The following is a 16,953-nucleotide window of genomic DNA, read 5'->3' on the forward strand; positions in this document are numbered from 1 at the left end:
AGTGAGGTAATTCAAATACATAACCTAACAAGAAGGTGATATTTACCATACGCATTCATTAATACGAAAAACACAATATTTCTCATTACAGCTTAAGGCAATATAAGAATGGAGTAAAAAAAATGCTAGCATTCCTTTGTTCGTAAGAATCTTAAGCAGCATATTCAATAGCATTGCGAGACATTAATGTCAGTGCATTATGCACAATTGTTTCGTCAGGAAAATAAAGTAAAAATGCGTGCATTGCATACTTATTTTCAAAATAATTTATTTCAACCTATATTTTACATTCCACAGGAAGGATCAAAAGCCAGGTTACATTCAGGATAGCACAGCGTGTTCAGTAAGTTTCACAGCCTACGGCGAATCTCATTATTTTTTTCTTATTCGTTATAGGCTCTGAGCAACTAATCAGTCATGGGTTATACTTTATAACATAGCATATTCATTGTTCTAGAATATATCCACACCAAGAACTATGACTTGACCCAAAGAGCTTGCATAGCGAAGTACGGAACAAACCGTCCATCAAACGTCTGGACGACAAATTCTAGATAATAGCTATGTAGTAGACGCATCGAGAATCGGTCGACCAAGTTTGTTAACAGAAGAAAAGTTGATCGATGTGCAAGCTACATATGTCCTAAAATATCAGTGGGATGATTTTGAGCCACTTCGGTTTCTAAATTCACAGTGCACACATGGGAATTGTACCTCCATAAAGTTAGAGCGGTCCACCAACTGTAGTCTTAAGGTATAGATGCCCGAAAATACTACTGTCGTTGCGACATAGACTTAACGTCAGAAGGAAGTAACTCGATGATTGGTATTGGACTGATAAGGCGAGCCAATGGCAACCAACGTGTGTTGAAGGAGTTGCCTATGCATTAACACAAACTTGGTGTTAGATGTCAACTTGTGCGAAGAACAAAACGGCGGTCACTTCCAGCACTTAACATAGATTATGTGCAAAATAAAAATATAAAACGCTTTCCCAAAATGTTGTGCACCTTTATGAATACTCTATAGTATAAGATCATTTTATAAATATTTCAGCATAAACGCATGTGTCTAAGCGGTATTTCTACGTTTCGCGAGCTTTTGGTAGAACGTCAATCATATTCATTTATACATATTCTGTGGTGTGTACCTTCACATGCTGGATATTTTAATCTTAACTAGGTACACCGCTACTTAACGTGGAATCCTACTAATTACCTACCTACTAATTAACGTGGAATCCGAACCACATGAGCTCCTGCCGTGAAACGAGTCCGGGTCTCCCACGCCAAAGGCGCGTACGCTAACTGCTTAGCCACGAATGAGCTCTACTTTCGATTTTGGTAGATTGTTCGCGATAGTCATGGCATTTTCTTGGGACGCTGAATCGTTTGTAGCAAATCGCTTCTCGCTTTTTTGTTGTTGTTTGTAGTTGTCGATTGTTTGTGATCGCATCACGTAGAAATGGCTGTCCTCATAATAATAATTCAGTTTTATATATATATATATATATATATATATATATATATATATATATATATATATATATATATATATATATAAGTTGTCCTGCGTTTAACTTTCACCCAGTTGAAGTAAAATATATTGAGAAAGCCATTATTTAAATGAGTAGCAGTAGATGTGAGGATATTTATAGTCTTAGCCCTATTATGTTAAAATATGGGAATAAAGGAACCTTTAAGTGATATTACAAACTCCTGTGTACTAGACTGTTATTTTCTTGAATGCTGAAAGAAGCACATATATTGAAAAAAAAATCTTTTGATAACTATAGACCGATTTCACTGGTTCCAGTTATATCTGAATTTTTTTGAGAGTGTTTTGAATGAACAGAGTGTTGACTATTCTGAACATAATTTATTTAGTAATACTCAATTTGGCTATAGATCCGGACTAAGTACTGCTAAGGCTGGCGCCTCATTTCTTGGTAAATTGTATTACTGGGTTGGACAGTAAAACCTTTGTTCATGTAGCAAACAAAAACTATATGATCTATCAAAATTATTTGATACTGTGTCTCTGATAACTTGTTTCTTTCCTTTTTTAAATATAATTCTACGGTTTTGACAATGCAGCTCTGTCATTTTTTCAATCGTATTTAAATGGACAATTTCAGAGCTTTGTTTATGTGAATATTTGTTTAGAATAGAAAATTTTCAGAAATGGGAAGTTTTAAGCGGAAAATTTTCCACTTCACATCACTAGTTGCAGGGATGGTTTTAGTAGAGCAATTGTGAATATGTACATTTAATGGACGGAACAATGTGAAGGAGATTCTTTCTTCTATGGCAGAAAATGCTTTGTTTGTAGCTGTACTTTATTTGAAGGAGCGCCAAGTGAATTTTGTGGTGGACAAACACCGTATGTGGTGGTTTTCTCGGGGTTCTTCCGTTCCCTCCCACTTTCTTCATTCCACCATTTGATTCATTTCTCATCATTATCGTCTCTCTTAGCCTCGGAGCATAATCATGGGACGTTAAACTCAATATTTCATTTCGTTTTATTTGAAGGAGAATATTTCTAACCAGCGATTATCTGAAGTAGAGATCCTTGGGTTATCAGGGTTCGATTCCGTGCCGGACATAAGTTCCGCGATATGGAGAAAAGCTCAATATAAGCTCAAATATAAAACATAATTGTATTTATAATGATTTCCATATACAATTATAGTCCTAAATTTACACAGTTCAACTTTTTAATTATTATTAAATTAAATATTTCCCTTTGTCTTTCGTGACTGGTGGCTTGTTGGCAGTGGCGTCACTAGGTCTAATTTGGGGAGTTCCCCAATTTCTTACAAGCCCACCTAAATTTCACTATGTTACATGCTTTTAGAAAAGAGGATACTAAGAAAATCTACCGAAATTACAGTATTGACGAATTTGCACCCAAATGCAACAGAAGGTGCACACACACCTTAAAATTCAGCATCTTAACAGAGTAATTGATCGCTGATTATTAATATTATGTTACTATATGAATAGCCCCCTTAAATATGAACTATTTCACAGGGCAAATTTTAAATAGGTCACTTTTAAGGTTTGATTACTTTATAAGGTAATTGATATATATATATATATATATATATATATATATATATATATATATATATATATATATGCTGTGAATAGAAAAATGGGGGTTAATAGAAACAAAAACTCCCAGATTAGTTTTTTATCTGGACGATGAATTAATCAACAAAACTGGAATTTCTTAACATAGTCTTATATGGCTAAAGTGTTCACAGCGGAGACAAAATGTTTTAGTGAGTTGGGAACACTGAGGTAGATGGCAGCAGCATTAATATGTTACTGAAATCCTACACGGTATTTTGGCGCTCCGCAAACTTTCTTGGTAAGTATGACATTTTCATATTTGTTGCATTTGAACATATGCATATTTTGTAGTTTGTTGCTTCATTTAATGAGGTTCATAGTAAAAGTTTTCCTTTTGTAAATTATTTGTAATCAAAATTTAACTTTACTGGGTTATTGTTATGATTTTTAATTAATGGTGTGAATAGAAACACTTCTTGAGGAGTGGAAAATTCTTGAGGAGCGGAAAAAAGGACCTGATAGGAATGTATCAACCATCTCTAAGAACAAATTTCCAAGTCTTCTTAAAAAAAGAAAGAAAGAAAGAAAAAGAAGTGTGGCAAACTGAAAGAGGTAAATATAAGGGCTGGATTTGAAGAGTGTGGAATTTTTTCCTCTTTCTGGAGACCAAGTACTGAGGATGCTGCCAAAAAGAGACGCTGAACGAGAAGAAACAGAACAGCAAGAAACATCTCAAACTGTAGACCGTTCCCTTATGGGTCTTCTCAAGAGTATGCGAGAAAATGAAAAAATAAACAACGGAAGAAGAGAGTACAAATAGATGTTGTTTCTGGTAAGGATTCTGGTTTGTTTTCTGAAAATGATACACTTTCATCAAATCACAACGAAACTCAACCTGGGCTCTCTTACTCCGACAGCAACGGAACGGATCTCTCACGAACAAGAAAGTTGATGCATGTAGAACCCTCGTCATCAGAGAGCTCCGTCTATTATTCTCTTCACGACAGTGACAAAGATTTAAGTTTAACCCTGTATTGTCGGGAGAGGAGAAAGACAGCACTCCAGAAGACAACATTCCAGACGATCACGAACTAGATGATGGTTTTCTAAAGCTGGTGATTTTGCAGTGGTAAAGGTTTATTCGAAGCTAAAATACTCGGTGATGCTATTCACTACCCAAGTGCGAAAATGTGAACATGGTGGATATATGGGAGTGTTTTATAAGAGCACCAAAAACAATGAAATTTTCAGAAACTTCTGAAGAATCGTTCTTACTACATGAGGATATTGTGATGAAACTGTCGGGTCCTATTAGGAGCTCGTCAGCACGCTTTAAGTATAAGTTTCCCTAGTGATTTCCGTGGTTAAGTTTTTTTTTTTTTTTTTTTTTTTTTTTTTTTTTTTTTAATATCATCAAAACTGTATGTTCGTTTGTACCTACTTTGTACGTTGTATTGTTTTATAAGTTTGTAGCTTAGATAATATTGGTCTTATTGAACTTATATCTTGCAGATATCAAATAAATAGTTCGTTTCAACAAATACGCTGTTTCTTTTTACTTTCCAATAGTATAAAAGAAACAACAATGAAAATAAAGTCATTGTTTCTATTCACCCCTACCCATGGGGTGAATAGAAACATTAAGAAAAATCAAGGTGAAGAAAAGTGGAGTTGATGAATTAATATGACGATTACTTAACTTCTTAAGCATATTAAGACCGTTTTTTTTTAATAATCTGATACGCGAAATCTTTAAGGTCACCAAACTTATATACTCATATAGCCAAAAATATGTTTCTATTCACCCCATTTGACGGTATATATATATATATCGTCGGCGGCAATTCAAAACCTGCTATGTGCATTTTGCAGGAGAAGCGAAAAACAGTATCCTGGTTAGCTTTTTGGCTTTATAAAAGTGATGTTATAAGTAATATTTGATGCTGAACGTAACTGGTACCTTCTCAAGTTACTTGAAAAGGTATCAAGTTACGTGCAGCATCAAATATTACTTATAACATCACTTTTATAAAGCCAAAAAGCTAACCAGGATACTGTTTTTCGCTTCTCCTGCAAAATGCACATAGCAGGTTTTGAATTGCCGCCGACGATATATATATATATATATATATATATATATATATATATATATATATATATATATATATATATATATATATATATTACTGTATTCTAATATAATTTCGTGCAAATAGGGATGCGCACGAGACAAGATTAGAGGTTGTCTCGCCTCAAAAATATGTTGTGTAAAGTGATGCCTCGAAAACTGTATTTTTTTTGGAAGAACCCTGTGTCATCTCGAATCTTGCCGAGTTATTTTGAGAAACAATAGCTTTAATTTAATAAAGAATGAAACAAACATGAATATGTTGCTAAAAATGTGCAAGACTGAAATAGTAACCACAATTCTTTTGACCTCAAATACTCGCAAATTGTGTTATGCTCTTGATTAAAGATAAACCTAAAATACCGAAACAATGGAATTTTGGTGTGGTGGGTACCTTGGCCTCAAAACGGTTTTTCAGTCCCCTTTAAAAAAATTCTAGTTACGCCACTATTTGTTGGGTGCAAACAGTCAATGATCGTACAGATCACGATAATTGCAAGATAATTAATTTTATGAATTCTTACCCTCGCCCTCAATTGACGCCCTCACCCTCGCCTCCTTCACACTCACCCTAAAGCTCAACTGACACCCTCACCCTCCCTCACACTCACCCTCCACTGACGCACTCACACTCATCCTCAATTACTTTATCGCCCTCACCCTCCAACGCCCTCACCATCAACTACTAAAATGAGGGTGAGGTGAGGCTGAGGGCGGCCCTCATGAGGGCAAAATGAGGGAGGATGACCATTTCTGGTTATTATACTATAGTATTCGCGCCGAGCCGTGAAGCTTGACCTAGATCTACCGATTTCACCACCCAATAGAACGCGAGGGTGTGTTCCGATCGTCAACCCCCACCCATCAAATTTTGTCAGTGTCTTCTCTCACGCTACACGGAAAACATCTCCCGAGAGTACAGTGTTGTCGGATAGGCGTCAAGTTCCGTTTTGTTATTTTTTTGCGTTATGTTTTAGTTGTTACTATTTGTGCTATTGTTATCATTTTAGACTAGTTGTTACAGTAGTTATTGTTGTGCAGTGTTATTATTGGTAATTTTAAATGCTTTTTTATATACTTGTTTACTATGCCTTCAAAGTTTGGCAACATAGTTGGTGAATTTCAGCTGTTTGACGTTTCCCCAAGTGTGCGCTCGGGAAGCGGCTCCACGAATTGTACCGAAGTTTTCCGATGTGTTGGAGCTCAAGCAAAATATTTCTATGATTGGTTTAGAGCCCAAGCTTCACGACTCGGTGGGAGTACTATAGAGGCTTTCAATTTCAAGTGTGCTCCTGCTGGCGCTGCTGTCGATATGTATTTTCACGTACCCCCTCAAAAGAAGAGGGACAAGTTGCTGTGGCCGAGATCCTTCAATAGTTGGATGCGGAAAGGATTGCCACATTGAAACATCCTGAATTACCTTCCGGGCTTCGCTGTGCACTGTCTTTTTAGCCATACTAAGTAGCGTACGATCTTCACTCGCTAAGATCAAACGACTGAATGACAAATTTGCAACAAAGTCGAGGTCGTTAACTTCTTTCCCCAAAGCAAAAGGAAGGTTTCTTCGATAATATGGGCAGGGGTGGGACAGAAGTATGGTTCACATACTTTCCGAGGGCGCTTTTGAAATAGAAAAGCTCTACATTGTATAGTTCGTGGTATACTCACACTGTTTGATGTCCTACGAAACTGCTTCATTGGTATGAACAATTATTATTTAGAAAACAAATATGTTACAATACACGCAACAAGAAGTTACTAAATAATTATAAAATATATTGACTACGATTTATTGGGCTTAAGGAAAATATGTCTTTAAAAATCATAACATTCGTGATTAGATTGTGCTTATCCTTTTTTTTAAGTTTAATTATGCCATTCGTGGCACCAATTATGTATTTTCACTTGGAAGCAAACATTACTTTTTCCTTATAGGACGCATTAATTAGTTAAGGAACATTATGTTCATAATTTTCAATTTCATTTTACGAAAATGTAAATGTAGTACCTAAAAAAGGTTAAGTAGCAGTATAGAAATCATATTATTATTATTATTATTATTATTATTATTATTATTATTATTATTATTATTATTATTATTATTATTATTATTATTATTATTACTATCGAGTTTAAAATAAAAATAAATAGATCAGAATTTACAATTCAAAGGATTGGGAAATAGTTGCACAGATTTGCATAACAAGTAAGTCATTAAAACAAAGAAAAAAAAACTATAAATTATGTAACAAAGATGTTAGAAGACTACGCGAAAGATTCGCACTATAATTTATAACGTTGATGCTTTACTGCATGCTTAAGTGCATGCTTGAACGATTTTGAAGTGAGCCTTGTTCCTTAAATTACGCGTTTGCGTTAATCCCGCTGTTATGTCTGAAAATCCACATCTCCAGGTGATCAACAATGCCAGTGAAGACCGCATTTGCTCGCATAATGATGGGGCTTCTCCGTTTCATTTCATTCCTTCACCTGACTGCTTTCTATTCGTGATATCTGATAGTAAGTATGGTCTTTGAATTTCTGCTCCACTGAATTTCATGGTTCCTAAGCACATACCTCTGGTAGCCTTGACAGGGCAGTCTCTCTCTCTTTCTCTTTCTCTAGTTCTTTTCTACTTCTCGTTCTTTCTATACCACATCCTACTGCTTCTACCTTTTCTCTTTTCTCTTGGCCAAGTTCTTCAGTAGCACAGTCGTCAACGATGGAACAAGGATTGCATGTATTGTCGAAATGTGCATTCCTTCGTGTTTTTTCCTCTTCACTTGGTGGAAGAGCTTTCTGAACAGCGGAAGGATACGTTTGCAATAGGATAAGAGTAAAAGAAGAATGAATTAGGCCTTCATCAACGAGCAAAAGCTTCAGGGTGAGGTTACACACATTCTCTCTCTCTCCCTCACACACACGTACACACAGGAGCTTAATGTCATCTTTTTAAACACTAGTTTTTGTCTCTCCTGGTTACTTTCGTACTAATAGATGTCCCTTTTCTCTTTCTTCTGTTACTTTCTCTGGCATAAAGAGGTCAAAGAGCCTTTAGAACTCTTTCTGATCAAAAATAGTTCTCCATACCTCTCTGGTTATATGTCTATCTATGGTTTACTCTATCATTCTTTCTCGGTTGTTAAGGCCCTTGGATATTCATTCTAAACCTACATTTCAGGGACAAATAAACCACATTTGTATCACATTGGCACTTAATACGGAATCCACAATGACATAATTCTAGCAATTTCAATTCCTCTCTTGAAACGTTCAAGCACTATTTAAACAGTGCAGATAACAGGTAAAAGTGTTTCAACATGCAATAAGGAGTGGCTCTGTTGAATCGTTTTAAAGCAGCACTTCCAGTAGTGTTTCTAGTTAGCAAGACTTCCAGATATTGCTATTTTAGTATTCCCTATAGACAATAGAGTAAGCGTTTTAGCTTTCAGTAGACTTTGTATCCCTTTATTTATTTATGTATCCCTACTTTGTGAAGTCTCCGGACAAAATCTCGATTATATGATTTAATATAAATTGTGATCGATGTTAATTCAGTCGCTTTTAATAATAATAATAATAATAATAATAATAATAATAATAATAATAATAATAATAATAATAATAATAATAACAATAATAATAATAATAGTAATAATAGTAATCATAATAATAATCTGGCGCGTTCAACTCTAAGGAGCCATTACTTTGGTACCAATCGTGTAGTAAATTATGAAATTAGTCCTTAAACAACTTTGAACTGATTAGTTAACGTTTAAAAAATAAACTTTGCTAAAGTTAGTAAATAGTATTACTCGAAACACAACAACGAATGAAATATGGGTACCCACTGTCAAAGTCAGCGTTACCCGTGAAAATGTAAACGGATTGACTCCATTAACGATTCGGCAGAAATAATCGTTCTAGACATCTACAAAAAGAAAAAAAAACATAATTAAAAATCGCTTTTGTTCAAGATTTATCGTGTGAAGTAATGGACGAACATAATTTGCTGCTACCCCTGAACATGTTAACGGATTCACTTCATTAATGAAGTCAGCAGAAACGATCAGTGTAGCTCTATACTGCAAGAATACAATTTAAACGTTTATCCTCGTTCAAAATGTATCGTGTGGAGTAACGGACCTTACATATTTTAGCGGTTTGACACCATTAACGAACTCGACTAAAATAATAGTTCTAGTTATATTTCAAGATAACGTAATCCAAAAATTTGCTTTCATTCAAGAGCTATCGTAGGGTGGCCAGATTCTGACAAGCGAAAAGTAGGACACAAATATAATAGTATGTGATAGTTTACAGCGTAGACAATACGCGTATCCTTATTTCATTTATACGCCTATATGATAGTCTACTGCGTCGACAATATGCATGTCCTTATTTCATTTAACGTTAACCTAAGTCAATCATTCATTTTTGTTAAGAAGAAAGTTAATGAACAAAATTATTGAAGGAATTCAACACAACTCTGAATTCTTAGATTAATGACAAAGTGGTTTATTTTTATGAACGTACAGTGAAACTTCGTGTATTGCTAAGGACAGTTTTTCGATTTTCGAAGAGTGGGATACTTTTGAGGAACGAGGGAAAATTTAGACTGGCAAGACGGGAGGACTTAACTTACTAAGCATCACTATCGTAACTCTAAGGTGAAACCTTTCCTGCTATACCAACATCTGACAATGCCTTCTCAGTAAAAACAATATATTGCAAAGCAATGGTTCGTTGATTGTTCTCCTTCCTAATCTTTTGAGGCGTTTAAAAACAAAGCGACTCATCATTTAAGAAAAATGCACCTGGGATTCAATATGTTGTGAATAAAGAACGAACCATTAAACTATTGCAAATAAGTTAAGTCAGGGCATTTCGCAGGACATTAAAAAAGGACATTTTTTTCGATTTTCTAGGCGTCTTCGCAACACACAGAACAGTTCTTTGAAAAATAGTACTGTACTGGGAAAATCAGTAGTCTGGTCACCCTAAGGTATCATGGAAGTATTGAATGTACAAAAGTACTTGCATCACAATCTTCTAAGGCACATTTACGTGTAACTACTAAAGAAGAGAACGTACACAATTCACCAGAAAGTAAAACTATTGTATATTATATTCCAAAAGAGAAAAAATATTGCTGTTCAACTTAAAAACATCGCCAAATAGCTATTTTTTTAGACTATTCTACCTGCTACCTATAGCCCGTTTGCTCTCAACATTCAACTTGTTAAAGTTTGTTATTATTATTTTTATTTTTATTATTATTATTATTATTATTATTAATAATAATAATAATAATAATAATATAAATAATAATAATAATTTGGAGTTGGTATAAACAGTATAACATGCATGAGATCTTCGTAAATTACGTTACAGACTGTGAAAACACTTTCGACTCCAAGAACAGATTGAATATGAAAACACCTTAAACAAAAAAAGTAATAATAATATAAATAAGCATATACTAGTAAAATTAACGCTTTTATACAATGCACGAACATAACACTTGTGTAACTATTGACTATTTTCTTTAGGAAACATATAGTCAAAGGCACATAGATTCGGCAAACGTGCACGAAAAGGAATACGTAAATTCTACAATGGTAGGCAATGCGATTGACTATTACTAAAATATAGAAAATAGCATATGTCATAAAGCATACTATATTATTTAAAAACATAAATTTAAAAAATCATACTAAAAAGCAAAACATGAAACAAACAATTTTAGAAGTTAAAAAAAAAATGTTTTCAAGAATATTACTTTAAAAAGTATATTTGTGCAATCAATTTATAAATGGTTCAATTAGCATGTAATATTATATGTAAGTATGCCTTAATTTATATTAATAATACAAAATAATGTTATAATAGTAATTTTATAATATAATGCTACGTCATATTTGAATAATTTATCACGTAATTGCATATGTGAGTACTCCCCACGCTTTTGTTTATAGCCGTGCATAAATGGACTTCTAAAGTAGTTTTTTTTTTTTTTTTCTGGGAAACACACACACACATACATGATTTGTTTGCTACTTTTTTTAAGAAGAGACGAGATCGAGAGAAACATCCCGTCCCCATCGGGTATCGACCCAGACTGCTGAGTTTGTGGGTGCATGCCTTACCAAGCACACCACCGCGGTTCTTACCAAGGAGGGTAATATATGTAATTCTTGAGACAATTTCAATCGCATCATACGTGCATTTACTTCACATTTTTTAAACTTTTTTTCAAGAACTCTCTCTTAGGGAAAGGCATGTACTACTTTTTTTGTAGCATTTCAGACAGTATGGTTATTGCTGAACGTCCATTTTACTATCATATTTTTCTGCTTATTTACTTAATCAAAACATATATGTGACAAGTTTCATTTTAATACTTTTATTTAATTCAAACACCATTTGTTCTGAAGTGTTCAGGATATCAATTCATGAAAGTGCTACATTGCATTATTATATTGTTTATTTGCATTTCTTTTATTATTTTCTTTCACGTTACATACACTGAGAAATGTCTAAAATAATAATAATAGAAGAAACCAGGAACTATCACTTGAAATGTTCCCTCACGACTAGAGTTTTCTGGCAAAGAAACTATTCCCTTTAATACAATTCTTGAATTGTTGAATGTACTCTCTCTCTTCCCGTTTTCTTTCATCAATACATTCTACCACATCATTCAGAATGAAATTATTGTATGTTCTAACCATATTATTTTCTACTTTTCAATTACATCTAAAATTGTTTTTTTTTTCTTACTAACACTTATTCATTTAGTTTCTGGCGCACCTAGTTAATTTTCTTCATTCTTCTTCATATGCATATTTCGAAAGCACATAGTTTGCAGAGTCGCATTTGTATGGTTTCAATTTCTTTAAATATATATATACTATTTTTCTAGGTGGTTCCTTAAATACACTCTTACTCTTTCAACTGCTTTATCTAGTATGTGGGATTAAATAACACTAATTCAACACAAATGATATAAAATAGTATTATAATTGACAGTTGAGTGATTACAATTTAATTGTGTACGCAATACTGACTGATACTATATCACACACACCCTCGAAGACTGTTACAAGTAATGAATACACATTTTTGGGAAAATTAATTTTAAAGTTTGGTGTTTTCTTCCTGCAATGTATGGGTCTGAATAAACACTATAACTATTAAAATATATTATAATATTAGTTGTTTGTTATGTTTAGGACAAATAAGTATTTTCGTATTGTTTGTATACAATGGGTGTGAGGGAGAAAACATTTGTAGTTGTAACTCTATTCTTCCTTCATAATCAAAGTAATTTGAAGTTATACCGCATTTAAGTAGTATTTTCGTCTTACACTTTCTCCAATTGCATTTTCTTTGCAATTTTACAAGTTCTCTGTTGTTTTTTTTTTAATTAGTAGTGTTCATAAAAATGAAAGGTTATTGGACACAAAGCAAGGAACATGACGGTAAATAAATGCGGCATTTGTTGCAATATTGAAATCTCCCTTACACTGCATTATCACAAAGTAAAACTATTTGACATATTCTTAGTAAAATCAAACGTTATTAGTAACTTTCTCAGTCATGGAAACAACTGTGGCTACTTGTCCGGTAACTGGACACCGATTACGCATCCGGCAGTGACATCACTTCCTTGCAGTAAACGCTTTATTTGAGACATCGGCATATTGAAAAGGTAAAACCAGTCTGCAAAATGTATCAATCTTTGTACGAAACGGAACGCATCCAAATGGAAGAAAAAATGAAGCAAAATAAGAAATAAAAAATTGATTTTGCTTTGGTTCTCGTATACCCTCTCTTCTTGTGCTGTGTGTACATTTACAATTATGTCAATTCTTAAACTCAGGTTTGATTTTCCGTTTTACTTCTCCCGTTTGCGGACATGCTTCATATTATCATCAGCCTATTTATTATTATTATTATCATTTTGAAATGTGTATGTTAGGAATGGATAAAACTTCATTTCGATTATATACATAATAATATTCTCACCACCTGGACAAAAAAAAATACTGTGTTTTAATTGCATATCTATCTATTTTTTTCTTAATAAAGGCTTTTGAAAAAAAAATGCAAAATTTTCAATACCTTGTAACTTGTCTCGTATTCATTTGAAATCCGTCATATCATGATCATAGTATATAGAAGTTCTAGATGATTTCAACTATTTCCAATATAGCTTAGTGCATTGAAATAAATATATATGTACGTCCCAGCGTCTCAAAAACTCAAACTAGATTCATTTCCAATTTTATGTTTTCTTTTATTCGAGTATCAATATTTTCTGCCTCATTTATTTTAAGATCACAACTGTTTTTTTTTTTTTTTTTTTTTTTTTTTTTGAAACGACTGAAGACAGTCTTGTTTTCTGTTTATGTGACTTTTGTGTGACTGTGCAAAAACTCACAATTATACCTAAATGGTGGCCATTTCGGGAACTGTCCCCCACACAAAAATATAGTTTTCACAAAAGTTGTTTCCTTCTCTCTAGATCTTTCACCGATATATCAAATAACATGCGTTCCTAATTTGAATTGCCGAGTGACAACCCAGTGCCATGTATGCATATATTTAAAACAGTAATTTTCAAATTTTGCAAATGCAGAGAACGGAGTGAGAATTATGTCACCAAAGGAGGGACTGAGATGAGGTAGAACAAGGGAATAAACATGTATTCCTAGTGTATGCGTAGTCATGAAACTCCTTTTAAACAATGCATGTGACCCCATTTGCTATTATTTATTTATCTTAGTGGAACAATTTGATCACCTTTAATACCTTAGAACAGTGGTTCTCAAACTATTTGTTACCGCGACCCACATTAAATAATAAATAGTATTTTGTGGCCCACCTACTTTTATCCCGATACACATTGACATTCTACGTAATGGTGGTGAATTTCAAAGCAATTTAATTTTGTGTATCATATCTCTAATCCCAGTTCTTTCAATAACAGTTTGTATAAGTGACTAACATGTAACTTTTTTGGGGATATTGTGAACACCCCAAGCGACAAAGTGGAGCTCGATGCTTAAATTTGAATAAATCAAAATTTACTCGGTTTATTTTACGTCTAAATTGTAATGAAAATTTATGAATATAGTGGCCGTCTGTACGAGAATATCAATCGGTAGCGATCGAGCTAGAGTAATGTAAATTTCTTTCTCAATAACTGTATCATATGAAAATGTACGCATGAGCAGAAAGAGCTAAATTGATTCCATAGAAAGGTAACACAGAGTTAGAGCCTGTCTATTCCCCTTGTGCCTTCGGAAACTATGTGAACTATACTTCGGCCCAACCCCGCCGCCCTCTGACGGAGGAAACCTTCCATTTACTTGGGAAAAAGAAGTGAATGACCTTAGCTGTGTTGCCAATTTGTCATCTTGACGAGTGAAAATTATAGGCTACTTAGAGTGGCTAATAAGACGAAGCGAAGTCCGTGAAGTAATTCATTGTGGCAACGCTTCCGCATCTAACAATTGAAAGCCACTTATCCCTCATCTTTTGAGGGAGTTACAGGAAAACACACATCGGCAGTAGCACCAGAAGGGGCACAGTTGAGATAGAAACGCTCTAATACTACTTCCGACGCAATGCCCTACCCCGTGACAGATTTTGATTGACTAATTCTCTTTCCATCCCAACCCAGCATCTCTGCTGACTGTATAAAAGGGCAGGGATCTGAGTATTACTTACTTTTCACCTCATTAACAAACCGTTCCAATTTTCATATTCTAAATAGTACTTCACAACATATGTTTTTGCATCAAAATAAAATTTTCATAATTAAAAGGAAAACTTCTTGCGATTATTTTTTAAAAGCGACTGGCGCCCCACCAATGGGTCGCGACTTCACTTTGAGAAACATTGCCTTAGAGAATCTGCAACATAAATTTCAACCATTTTTTCAAATACTACTACTACTACTACTACTACTAATAATAATAATAATAATAATAATAATAATAATAATAATAATAATAATAATAATAAACATAATAATAATAATAAATATTTGAAAGAAGAAAGGCATACTATATTAATAACACTGTTTTACAAGGGTTGCATTTCTGAAATGAAATTTTGTACTATGAAAGGAATGTGACATGGAAGCTCAAATGAGACATCCGATTTGATCCGTCAGGGATAGTTTACGAGTAATTCAAGCATTTATATACTACATATATTAATATGCATGCCTAACACAGTATATGGTGACAAAAGGGAATTTGGAAAGTAAAACCTTGCAACATTGACAGCTTTCATTTTTCAGAGGTTGGCAAAACTTGCCCGACAGTGTTTTGTTGTTGCAATGTGATGTTGGGAGTAGTTTGTGAGTTAAACTGAGCGTGTGAATCTGGTATTTTATCGGGCGTTAGTACTACTTACTGTATGTAAACTGAATGCTGTGGACTCATTTTGTTTGTGTTTAAATAAGTGAAGTAAAAAAAAATGCCTCGCACTCGTGGTTGTAAGTATGCAGCTAACAACTTATGTTATGTTTGTGGCGAGTTCACCTTCGTGAGGAACAGGAACAAAATCACACCCATCATCAAGAGAGCATATAAGCAGTACTTTGGCGTCGGAGCCGGTGATTTTGATAAGAAGTGGTCACCTAATATGTGTTGTGCTACATGTTATTGTAAATTAATTAAGTGGTGACAAGGAAAAATGTTTCATTATTTGCTGTACCGATGGTTTCGAAGGAGCCAAGGGACCATTGACAGACTGTTATTTCTGCTTAACCAAAATTCAGGGATTCACGAACAGCAAATCAAAGAAACATATTGTTTATCCGGATCTGCCGTCAGCAAGACAACCTGTGGCACATTCTGAAGCTTTACTAGTTCCTAGAAGGCCCACAGATATATGAGATGAGTGATAGTGAAGAAAGTAGCATTAGAGAACTTACATCTTGTCCGAAAAAAAAAGGGGGGATCCCGTATCAAGGCACGAGTACGGCCATGCCACGTGCATTACAGTAGGATGATTTAAATGATTTAGTGCGAGACAGGACTCAGCAAACAGAAAGCAGAATTGTTAGGCTCCAGGTTACAGGAATATAATCTTCTCCACGAAACAACCAACATAACCTTCAGGAACAGAGAACGTGCTTTTGTGTCTTATTTTGTCAGTGATAGTTCCGTAACATTCTGCAATGATGTTCATGGATTAATGACAGCCTTGCACATAACATACGAACCACATAACATACGAACCTGGTGAATGGAGATTATTTTTGGATGCTTCGAAGAATAGCTTAAAAGGCGTATTGCTGCATATCGGGAATAAACTGCCTTCAATCCCAGTTGCATATGCCACTTTTACCAAAGAGAGTTATGAAATGTTCAGAAAGATATTGACCTTAATTAAGTACACTGAACATAAGTGGAAGTTGTGTTGTGACTTCAAGGTAATAACATTACTATTAGGGATGCAACAAGGTTACACGAAATATGCATGCTTTTTGTGTGAATGGGATAGTCGGGAAAGAATTTCCCACTATCTGAAAAAGGAGTGGTCTAAACGCAATTTGACAGTTGTTGAAAAGAATGTACAATGGAACAGTCTTTTAGATCATAAAAATGTTTTTGTTCCACCAATACATATAAAACTTGGACTTATTAAACAGCTTGTGAAGGCAATGGGCCAGCTTTTACATATCTTGCTCACAAATTTCCTCGAATGTCAGCTGAAAAATAACAG

This window comes from Thermobia domestica, chromosome 6 (assembly GCF_964235325.1).
Source record: "Thermobia domestica chromosome 6, izTheDome1.hap1.1, whole genome shotgun sequence".
Classification (NCBI taxonomy): domain Eukaryota; kingdom Metazoa; phylum Arthropoda; class Insecta; order Zygentoma; family Lepismatidae; genus Thermobia; species Thermobia domestica.